Source organism: Berghia stephanieae, chromosome 10 (assembly GCF_034508935.2).
Source record: "Berghia stephanieae isolate SIO BIC M18660-M18661 chromosome 10, UCSD_Bste_1.3, whole genome shotgun sequence".
Classification (NCBI taxonomy): Eukaryota; Metazoa; Mollusca; class Gastropoda; order Nudibranchia; family Aeolidiidae; genus Berghia; species Berghia stephanieae.
In genome coordinates this window covers 28,197,865-28,210,364 of record NC_088369.1, presented here as the reverse complement: position 1 = coordinate 28,210,364, position 12,500 = coordinate 28,197,865, and positions in this window count along the sequence as shown.

Here is a 12,500-nt window from a genome sequence, read left to right as displayed (position 1 = left end):
GAGCAAACATTCACACACACACGCACACACACACACACACGTAGATACTCACACACACGCACGCGCACGCACACGCACACACACACACACACACACACAGACAAAATCGTACACACATACTCACGCAAAGATGAGTAGAAGACCCAATCACCGTTATCGATCCGCTCCAACGACCAATCAGAACGATGCCCGCCAAAGCGATCGCTCACAACTGTCCGCCCGCCTCACTTCCCGATTGCCTCTAAAAATGTGACTACAGTTCAGTTTAGCACGCGCTCAGCTGGACGAAAAAATAAATGGTAGTTGAAGACATCAGTGACCGCTATCTTTATTAAAAGTGTAAATCTATCTCTTACATAATGTGATGTCGTAAGCTTCCCGTCTTTAATTCTGTGCTACTGTCAAACCACGGACGTGACAATTAAAAAGAAACAAGAGAAGACTGCTGCTGCTGGTGTGGAATATAATACTCATAGATGGAACAAAGTTGACGCCACTCAGCTCTTTGTTATTGTCTACCAATCAGACTATAAACGTTCGAGGCTATAGACAGTATGCGCTTGACTGAGAAGCTCACAACATTGCCATCCGGAAGTATAACGGACCAACACACAAAACTATGTGTAATCCTGAACGTTTATAGATAGTTCGAAGATGACGTCACTCAGGTCTTTGTTATTATTTTTTGCCATCCGCGTTTGTGAGTAATGCTCACTGAACTGTATTAACCTCACTATAAACGTTCATGGATACACACAGTTTTGTGTGTTGGTCCGTTATACTTCCGGATGGCAATGTTATGAGCTTCTTCGCCAAGCGCATAATATAGAACGAAGATGCCATCCGTGTTTGTGAGTACTTCTCACTAAACAGTATTAACCAGACTATAAATGTTTAAGATTACACATAGTTTTGTGTGTTGGTCCATTATTCTTCCGGGTGGCAATGTTGTGAGTTTCTTAGCCAAGTGCACACTATCTATAGTCTGGTTAATACAGTTTAGTGAGAATTACTCATAAACGCGGATCAAGAAGCAATAACAAAGACCTGAGTAACGTCAACTTCATACTATCTATACATAGTCGTATGTGTTGGTAAGTTATATCCGGCTGGCGAATGTTGTGAGTTTGTTTTAAGCGCATAGCATCAGTAAGGGCGAGAGAGAGAGAGAGAGAGAGAGAGAGAGAGAAAGAGAGAGAGAGAGAGAGAGAGAGAGAGAGAGAGAGAGAGAGCGATAAGCGAGCAGTCGCACTAACCATTGACCCATCAAAGGTTCCTCTCTCCCTCAGCCAGGCGGAGGGTGCCGTATCAATTGGATCCCGAGTTTCATACCCATTCATACCTGACTGGAGTGCAGAAATACAATGTATACTGTCTTCCCATGGACAAAACGCCGGAGACAGAGATCTGTGAACACTATCTTCAAACTTTCGCATAAAATATCTGGACTTTTGTTTCAAGACGAGAAATCACACCGTCGAGCCATCGATGCCACCACTTAACCCTCTCCTTACCAACTATAGGAAAATCGTCCCATTCGTTACGATACAACCAACATTTTTCTGATTCAAATTTCTCTTGTACATCATAAAATATAAAGAAAATGAACAGTGAGTTGTAGAGCATGTTTTACTACAGAAATTATTTATCGCAAGAACTTACTGCTATTGTGTCTGAGTGATAAAATATCTATTTTTGTGTTAGTTGGGTGTGAAGTTTTGGCGAAAATCCTGAAAATGGCTGGTAAGGAGAGAGTTAAAAGATTGAGTGAGTGGGCGAGTGAGTAAAGAATAAGCGAGCGAGCGAGCGAGCGACTGGTGATTAAGTGAATGACTTTGAAAAGGAAGTTAATGAGAGTATTTTAAAGAATGCGTGAGCAAGTTGTCTGTAAGAATTGATGAGGTAAATATAAGATGAAGAGGAGTGAGTGAGTTTAAGAATGAATGACTTTTTCTTAAAAATCGTGAGCAGTTATATCGCGCAATATCCACTAAACGTGCTATACAAGAGTCCTGAGCTTAGCCAACAACAACACTAAACATGGAGGACAAAACATGACGCCTTCTTTGTAAAGCACGATATGCACGTTTTGGTGGATAATGCGATGTATAAAAGCTCAATTTCTTCTTATATTTTTGGGATGGGGGGGGGGGGGGGTGGGTTGGGTTTTTTGTTTTTTTTATGCTATTTATTTTGGCTTTGTATTGAGGAGGAAGAGGAGGAGGAGGAGGAGGAGGAGGAAGAAGAAGAAGCAGAAGATGAAGAAGAAAAAGAAGAAGAAGAAGAAGAAGAAGAAGAAGAAGAAGAAGAAGAAGAAGAAGAAGAAGAAGAAGAAGATGATGATGATGATGATGATGATGATGATGATGATGGTGATGATGATGATGATGATGATGATGATGATGATGATAATGAGGATGATGGGGAAGATGAGGATGATGGTGAAGATTAGGATAAAGAAAGATAGAAAGAAATAAACAAAAGAAAGCAAGACGAAAGAATGAGAAGAAGTAGAAGAAAAAGAGGAACAACAACAACAACAATAACAACAAGAGCAATAGAAAGATAAGGTGATGGTGGTGGTGGTGGAGGAATGGGACAAAACCGAGATATCAAAAGATAACTGAAGGTGCCATTTATCCTCCTTCAGATTTGCATCGTCCTTAATTGGATTCAATAGTCTGATGTCACGTCGCCCAGGAACGGCGGCCATCTTGGTTCTAAACAAAGAAAATATGTACTTTTTATTCTTCATGCTGGCGAGAACTTTTCATATGTCTTGTGATCAGAATGTGTAAAAGTGAAAACATGATCATATTTATAATGTTTTTCTCCTCTGGATACGCTTTTATGCTCGTCGGAGAAATATTTCATAAGGGCGTCCGCCATTGTTCCGATAGTTTAGAGCCAGTTACTAAGTTACCATGCGTCATTACGAGGGAAGTGATGTCATGACTGTTGAAGCGTATTATAGCCTGTTTACTTTGATAGTGGACGAATACACGTTGACCGAAGAAGTCCTCCGAGACATAGATCATGCCAGTTAAATTTTGCTTGAAGTGCCAATCTAATAATGGAAACTACCAGAATTCGTAGGAAATGGTTCTACATTACCTTTTCGTTTCTTGGGTTGTAATGAATTCAGTTAGCATTTTTTAAGCTGACTTAAAATAGTATCTCAAATAGAATAAGGTAATCTGTAATGTAAATACTGATATTACAGTGTGTGGTAAATGATGTGTTTACGGGTTCCGTTTATCAAGTAGGTTCCTGATTCGAGTCAGCTCTGGTCGGCGCGATGTTGAGTCCTTGAAAAAGACTCTCTACTTACATTTTCTCACCTCACTCATGTGTAAATCAGCAGTAGGCAAAAAAAAATATGTAACGTATTTCCTTTTCTTGTTTACCCGAAGAAGGTCAAAGGCCGAAACGTCGTTTACTTTGTACTATATCTTTTATAAGAATCATTTTTACTCCCTTTATTTTACTATCCATTGTAAATGAGTATCTAGCCGATAAGAGCGTGTCTCTGTCGAAAGAAAATTGTAAAAACGTCCAAAAGGTGCCATGTCTCATCCTACGTGTTGAATATTGCTGTTGTATGTGGGCATCATGTAAAGCACTTTGAGCACATTTAGTGCAATATAATAATCTCAAAAACTCAAAATTAAGTACCTACATATACATCAATAATTTCATTTAAAAAACGAATTCATCATCAAACCTATAATAACAGTAAAGTTAGAGTTGTCTTTTCCCTGGCAAACATCTGGGATTAGAAACACCAAACGGGCGACCACCCTTTGAAACTGATTGATTCTCACGTCTGTATCGAGACGGACAATGGAAATCAACTGGTCACTGCCATTTCAACAACACGCAAACTGTGGTACTTAGAATTGACCGTTCCTTTCTCGTGGGTTGCTTTGTTTTTTGTTTTTGTTTTGTTTATTTGTTTGTTTGTTTCTTTCTTTCTTTGTGTGTGTGTGTGTGTGTGTGTGTGTGTGTGTGTGTGTTTGTTGTTGCTTGTTCATTTTTAGTTTTTCTTGTTTCAGTTGGATTGTTTTGTTGTTTGTTTGGGGTTTTTTGTGTATTTTTTTTTCCTGTTTTTGTTTTGTTTTTGTTTTTTGTTTTTTCCTTTATTTTTTTGTAGCGCAAATTTCATTAAATGGCAAACAATCCAATCTGGTTAGTCTTTAAGTGTTACAGTGGTGTATTGCAATGGTCTCTGATTCACAACATGACCTTAATGAGGTCTCAAAATGCGACAATATTATGGTCTTGTAATTTGACACTCATCCTCAGGTCTGTAGGTCCAAGGTTCGAGTTCAGCTCTGAGACTTTGGAATAAGCTCTAGACTCACATTCTCTCACAGCACTTGGGAGTAAAATGAGTACCTAATGAGAACCTGTCGGGTAACAAAATTGTCTCTATTGAAAAACATTGAATAACGCACTTCTGACTGGTCCTACATGTTAAGTGTTGTTATTGACTTGGTATCTCTTATAAAGTGGACCTGCTATTATATATTATAAGGTTAGTACCGTGGTGGCGTTTCGCCATGATTTTGGACTCACAACATGATCTTAATGACTTTTCGTCCGTACTCAGAAAATTAAACACACACGTGTTTAAAATATTGGCAAGAAAAACTCGTCCTTCAAATATCGATCGATTAAAATGAACCTCAACTCGTCAAAATCTATCAAACCTGGGATTTGCGAAGATGGACGAGTTTTCTGTCCAAAACTTTTCATGCGTTTTTTTTTTTTGTTTGTTTTGTTTTGTTTTTGTTATTGTTATTTTGTTTATTCCAGAGTAGAGCAGTACTAATTAGCATCGTATAACGACAAACTATCTAATTTTCAAAAATGTAATCCAGCATATGAAGAAAAATAGACGTCCTTTCAAGCTAAAAAGTTCGTGGAGTCTCTACAGTTGGCCCCGTGAAATAAAATTTCCATTTCACGCAGTATAAGTTACATGTGATGCGTATTATTTCGTCTGGTACTATTAAGCCTGAATAGAGTAAAAGGATGTGCTCAAGGGTGATTTTTTTTTCGTTCCTTGCCATCCATCTTTTATGTGGCTTTGTGGTCTTGTGGTATGGCACTCGCCTTCAGACCGGAAGGTCAAGCGTTCCAGTCCCGCTCTGAGCGGAGCATAGTTGAGTCTCACCATACGTTTAAAATGAGTACATGTATCTACCGGAAAATAATTGTGATGTCCCCTTACAAGCGCCACGTCCTACATGTTAAATGTTTCTGTTGGTTGGGGACCCCTTGCAATGCGCTTTGAGTACATGTAATGGACATTACGTACAGTGGCGTGGCATGCTTACAGTATAGGGTGGTGCCAGAATCAGAAACAGAAAATGACTTACATATGCTATAATATTTGTAAATAATAAAGAAATTTAAAAAACGTTTAAAGAAAAGACTTACTCAAATAAGTAAGAGGCGGTATATACCATTTCTCAGTTTTATTGATTTTTTTTGTAATGCGGCAATCCATCTTAAAAAGATGGATGTGGTGCCAGGCACCAAATCAACCAATATAGCCACGCCCCTGGTTATATAAAAGCTCTAGTTTAAATATAACGACACTCAATGTAGCTTGACTCTTTTTTTTCAACCCACGATATCGAAGTGCCGAGTCATTAAAACAACTTTGATTTTTTTACTGGTGACCCCCCCCCCCCCCACCCCAATCCCAAACGTACCATAGATTCTATTAATTCCACCCGTTCATATCGCAGACGGATTCTATAACGGAGATGGTTTCGATTACCATATTTAAAGACACCCATTGAATTTGAGAGGCCCTTCAATGTAAACTTTCTTATAGAGCAGTAAAGTTAGGTGCCCCAAACGTAAACAAAGGTCGAGAAGCAGGTGGCAAACCACATGTTCCTGTCTTGACAGCTCACGTTCCAATGTAAATAATAGAAAAAAATAACCTTTAAAATTTGGCTGTTAGGTGGCAAAAGAAACACATATTCATGAATACTCGATCATGCATCAAATAATGTCTAGATATGGATATTTTATGGAACAAAAGGTAAAATTTTCTAAAATTTATCAAAAGTTACAGTCTATCTATTTTTAGACCAGAGCAAATTATTGCGCTGGTGTGAACAAAACGAGAATTATTCGGAGCCTGATTTTCATAATAATTTAGCCTTATATTATTATTTCTGCAACTGTTAGATTTTATGTAAACATATTTTCAATACTGAAAGTGTATTGCCTACAACTCAAACTACAAAATTGGGAGACCTATATTGTGCGTAAATTATTCCGGTCCCTAACGGAAATCACTAGCAACTTGTTATTGTTTACGTTTGGGGCACCTAACTTTACTGCTCTATTTCAAATCCCATTGAAATCGGGATCCTGGGTAATCGACTGGCTATTAAAACGTTTTTAAAGAATTGAGCGCATTTATTTAGCGCAATAGTCACTGAGCGTGCTCAAAGCGCTTCAGAATTATTATTATTATTATCATCATCATCATCATCATCATCATCATCATCATCATCATCATCATCATCATCATCATCATCATTATTACTATTATTATTATCTTCATCATCATCATCATCATCATCATCATCATCATCATCATCATCATCATCATCATCATCATTATTATTATTATTATTATTATTATTATTATTATTATTATTATTATTATTATTATTATTATTATTATTATTATTATTATTATTATTATTATTATTATTATTATCATTATTATTATCATTATTATTATTATTATTATTATTATTATTAAATTATTATTATTATTATTATTATTATTATTATTATTATTATTATTATTATTATTATTATTATTATTATTATTTTTATTAAATTATCATTACTATTATTATCATTATTATTATGATTATTATCATTATTATCATCATCATCATCATCATCATCATCATCATCATCATCATCATCATCATTATTTAGGTTTATTATTATTATTATTTATTATTATTATTATTATTATTATTATTATTATTATTATTATTATTATTATCATTATTATTATTATTATCATTATTATTATTATTATTATTATTATTATTATTATTATTATTATTATTATTATTATTATTATTATTATTATTAATATTATTATTATCATCATCATCATCATCATCATCATCATCATCATCATCATCATCATAACTTCATTTTCAGATAAGGAGTTGAACGCACATTATTATATAATATAGCAAATCTGTCGAGTCGATGATCGATTATTTTTACTCACCACACGAATGAATTGTTCATTAACAAAACAACTTTATTTTTCCTCTTTTTTGGCTGAAAAGTTTTAGCATTGTTTTCGGGTGTCCACTAACGTGTCCTAAAAAAAAGTCTCTTTGAAGTTTCAGGTTTGGATTTGATTAACAAATTGAGATAATGGGATAAATTGTAAAAGTCTATAGATGAATGAATGGATGCGCCTTCAAAACACGGTGCCACTCACTTTTCTATTGATGTTTTAGGCCGCCAAAGAAATGATTAGTTCTCACTAAATTCTCTTTAACAGATTATAAGCATACAAAGTTACACATATATTTTCATATTAAATAGGATTATTTCTGCTGACAGTATTGGTGAGCGTTTCACTTAACCACATACTATTATATAGGATAAATTTCTTCTGGCCAAAACGAGGAAAAGACATTTTGTCAAAACACAGCAATATTTTACTAGACGGAGTTGAATACAATTTGTAAACACCAACACGATGGGTTGATAGATAGCAAGATAAATAAAAGGTGAAAAGAGCAGAAAAACATGGATTGTTTTTACAAACATTTCTCTGTGGCTGAATTTCGATCTGTTAACAACGACAAATAGTTAAAACTGTTGTCACAAACTGAGGTTAAACAACGCGGGATTGTTTTAAATTTAGACCTGTTAATAGGGAAGAAAGGGGCGATATAAAAAAAATGATTCTTTTTCCAGGGGACTGGAGTAGGGGTGAAAATTGTGTAATTATTCTTCGGGTTTGAAAAAAAAATCCCTTAATTCATCCCATTGGGGAAATTTGTCTCTAGGGCCTATTCCAAGGGAAGATTGTATTAACCCAGGCGTTTGTCGCAATGCAGCGCCGCAAATTGAGCTAGGGCTAAGGCCACACAGCGCAGCGACGGGTGATCCAACTCGCTACCTTTCGGGTACGAAGCAAAGACTGTACCGCTCAGCCACGCTGCCCCTGAGAGTGATGGTATCATATTTTCTAGTCTACTGAATAAGTCATGCCACCTGTATGTAACCTATTCATTATGAGTACTCCCAATGATGTAAGATCAAAAGAGTCGAGGGTTTAATGCCACGAATTTTCTTCCCTATTTTACAGAATGACTCTTTTTTTTACGCTTCGTGGTCTCGCTGTTATAAGACATTCGTTTTGCGACCTACAGATTGAGGGTTCGAGTTCAGATGTGGGCGGCACAAAACTAAGACCTTACAAAAACCTCTTTAACCACATTATCTCATCGTACTGATGTGTAAAAAGAGTCCCGAAGCGTTCCGTTTTCGGCATTTTATTCTTTTTTGAAGCTGTTATATTCATTTTTGTAGCTTCTTCAAGTTTTACACGCCAATGAAGAAACATGTGGGCTGTAAGGCGATATTATGATTTCTTTTTCGACAGAGACATGTTACCGCCCCTGCCGGTCAGGGGCAGGGGACCGGCAGGGGCGGTAACATGTCTCTGTCTCTTCATTGGCGTGTAAAACTTGAAGAAGCTACAAAAATTAATATAACAGCTTCATAAAAGAATAAAATGCCGAAAACGGAACGCTTCGGGCTTAAAACCCTTTCTTCAGCCAATAAAAAAACAGTTAAAATGTTGATAGATCGCTTTAAATTCAAACAGACGGCAGAAAAGTTCTCGGCACGTTTAGTCGAATAATTGATGCTTTGCATATCCTACAATACACAGACATATCAGCCAGCCAGATATAACGTCACTCACTCACTCACTCAATTATTCCCATCACCGGATGGTCCGGGGGGGGGGGGGGGGGGGGGGGGGGCTAGCGTGTAGCGGGATGCAGCCTTCAGAACCCGGTGCCACACATATCGGTCATTGGCTTTCTCTGTCAGCTCATACCATAGAGAGAATACAGGACCTAGTCTGTGGCTCAAACAGCGTCAATCCTGTCCATTCTTTGATGTTACCCAGCCACATTTTCCTTTGTCTTCCTCTTCTTCTTTGAACTTCCATTGACTGTCTTGCACAAGCTGTCATGTGATGTCCAAACCAATCAAGTTTCCGTTTTTTTACCCATTGCAAGCAATGGTTCCAGTCTTTCCGCTAGATTTTCCACATCTTCAAAAACCTCCTTATTCGTTTGTGTTCCAGACATGACACTCGAAGAATTATCCTGATATAACATACAACACACAAAACTGTGTATAACCTTTACTGATTGATACAATTCAGTGAAAACTAATCTCTAACAGGCTGTCTTGTAGTAACTACTGATGTTTACGTCTTTCGTTCTATAGATAGAATGAAGTTGACGTCACTCAGGTCTTTATTACTTTATTTTGCCATCCATGTTTATGAGTATTTCTCACTAAACTGCATTAACCCGACTATAAACGTTCGAAGTTACACAGAGTTTTGTGTGCTGGTCTGTTATACGGTAATGTTGTGAGCTTCTTAGCCAAGCGCATACTATCTGTATTTAGTATGCGCTTGGCTAAGAAGCTCACAACATGGCCATCCGGAAATATAAGGGACCAACACATAAAACTCTGTGTAACTATTAACTTTTATAGTCCGGGTAATACAGTTAAGTGAGAATTACTCAAAAACGTGGATGGCAAAAAAAAAAAAAAAAAAAAAAAAAAAACAATAACATAGGCCCGAGTGATTTCAACTTCATTCTATTCATACAATGGCGAAAGGCAAAGAATAAATAGTAGCGTGCAATAGGCTTCAACAGTCATGACGTCACTTTCCTCGTAATGACGCATAATAACTTAGTAACTGACTCTAAACTATCGGAACAATGGCGGACGCCCTTATGAAATATTTCTCCGACGACCATAAACGTGTTTCCAGAGGAGAAAAGCATTATAAATATGATCATGTTTTGACTTTTATATATTCTGATCACATGACATATGAAAAGTTCTAGCCAGCATGAAGAATAAAAAGTACCGATTGTCTTTGTTTAGAACCAAGCTGCTCGCCGTTGCTGGGTGACATCAGACTATTGAATCCCAATAAGCTATCAAAAGCACGAGTTTATTTCTTTCCGCACCAAATGTAAACACTATTTCAAAGCCCGCCCTTTTTCTACTCAAGTGCTTTATTTAGTAAGCGACCGAACATTGCTATTTGCTCACATCTCACCATCGTATTTGCCAACTCCGCGTGTGTTGCCAAGAACTTTTCTGCCGTCTGTATGAATTTTAACCAATTATTAACTACCGTACTCTGGAAAATGCCATAAAACTCGTCCTTCAAATATCAATCGATTTAAATGACCATCATCTTGACAGAAATTCTCAAATCTGGGCTTTACCAGGCTCCAGGTTTGAGAGGATTTGCTAGGATGAGGGTCCTTTGAATCGATCGATATTTGAAGGACGAGTTTTCTGGCCAAATTTTAAGATTGGGATTTTCCAGAGTACGGTGGTTAATTTGTTAAAATGATATATTAAAGTTTTAACTGCTTTTATTATTGGCTGAAGAAGTTTTTTGAACCCGAAACGTTCTGTGGTTGGTCTTTTGTTCTTTTTCTCTTCAAGTTGTTATATTCATTTCTGTTCAATACTTTTTTCAGTTCACAGCACCTATCAGCATAGTAGTCACATTGACTTGGAAAGAGACGGTCATTTTGGCTCTCATTGGTCATCGACTTAGAGCGCTTTGAGTTCATTTTAAAAATCGAAGGTTTATAAAGCGCATTATCCACTAAAACACTTCAAAGTGCTAAGCAATGGATCCCTTGCCAACAGCAACATTTAACATGTAAGACGAAACATGACGCCTGTAATGCGATTTTATAACAAAAAAATTCCAACAGAGAATAACGCTGTACTGTTAACGGCCATGTATTCATTTTACACCAGAGTACAGTGAAAGAATGTGAGTCAAGAGCCTTTTCTCAGGAATGAACTATGCGTTGCTCAGAGCGGGACTCGAACCTAGAACCTTTCGATCAGAAGGGGCGTGTCTTACCGAAGACCACATAGCCGCGCAAAGCTCATTAAATGTAGTGGACATTCCGCTATAAAAAATATTCCTTTTTTTTCGATTCCACGCAGGATGCCACGGATGACTGATTCTATGGCCAAGGGGCGAGTGCTCCACCAATTACCAATAAAGATCCTACCAGATGGTGTTCAACGAAATTTTCCGTGCACAAACGGAAATCCTAAATCCGAGTTTTGTTGTGATATCTACTTGGCTGTGACACTTTTTAATCTGTCCAAAAAAATTTTTTTCAAGAATGAATCACCAAGACAAGGTAGTTTTTCTTTAACCATCGGCTATAGTTTGGCGACTTATTATATCGCCCGGGTACTTTACATGTTTAAAATTGAGTTTATGGTTATAGCCTTCAAACTTGAGTAAAGTGTTTTTGCTTGATTGGAATAATGAAAATGTTGCTGCTTGAAGCTCGAAGGAAAAAATAACGATAAGTATTGAAATGTAAACTTCAATATATTTAACGATGACAGATTATACTGTGGACGTTTCGGGTTTCCCCTTTATCGACAAAACACGATGAATGAAACACTAAGGACGAATGAGAGGTGTGTGATGGCGCCAACTAGTATCAACAAAATATACAATAACTGGTCTATTCTCAAAAGTGTATGCACTGTACGTTGATTAAATCACCCTATAAGATCATTGTAAAAATGACACCATGTCAACAGCTTGCCAGGCATAGCAACAAAAGGTCAAGTGACCATTAAAAGGAAGCGTCAATTTGTGGGTGTTTTAATGGATTGGTCTATAAATAGATTCATTTCCCAAACAACATGATCGACCTCATTTACAATATACGCCGTATCTGAAAAACAAACTCATTTTGTTCATGTTGGCTGGTAAACGTTTACTATAAATATAGCTTAAGGTGCTCTCCTCCATGTCAAGAAGTTTCAAAAGTCTCGGGTTTGTGATTTTTTTTTTAATTGAGCGTCATTTAAATACAGTTACAATTTTGAAGTATAAGATTTCTGGCCAAAGTTGATAAAATATGTTTAGTGATAAGACGACAGAATGATAACATAACTCCTTGTGTTGCCATGGCAAGCTTTAACTCTATCATTTCCCATTAGCGATTTTATCCAAAGTAAACAGGATTCAAAATTAGCGCTTAAAATAAACGCCCCCATTTAGCATTTTCTAGACGTATAATGAAGCAAAAATGACATGCCATCTTTACATATCTCTCTGACGTCAAATGGCCGAGGTGTACTCATTTACAGATCTGATAACC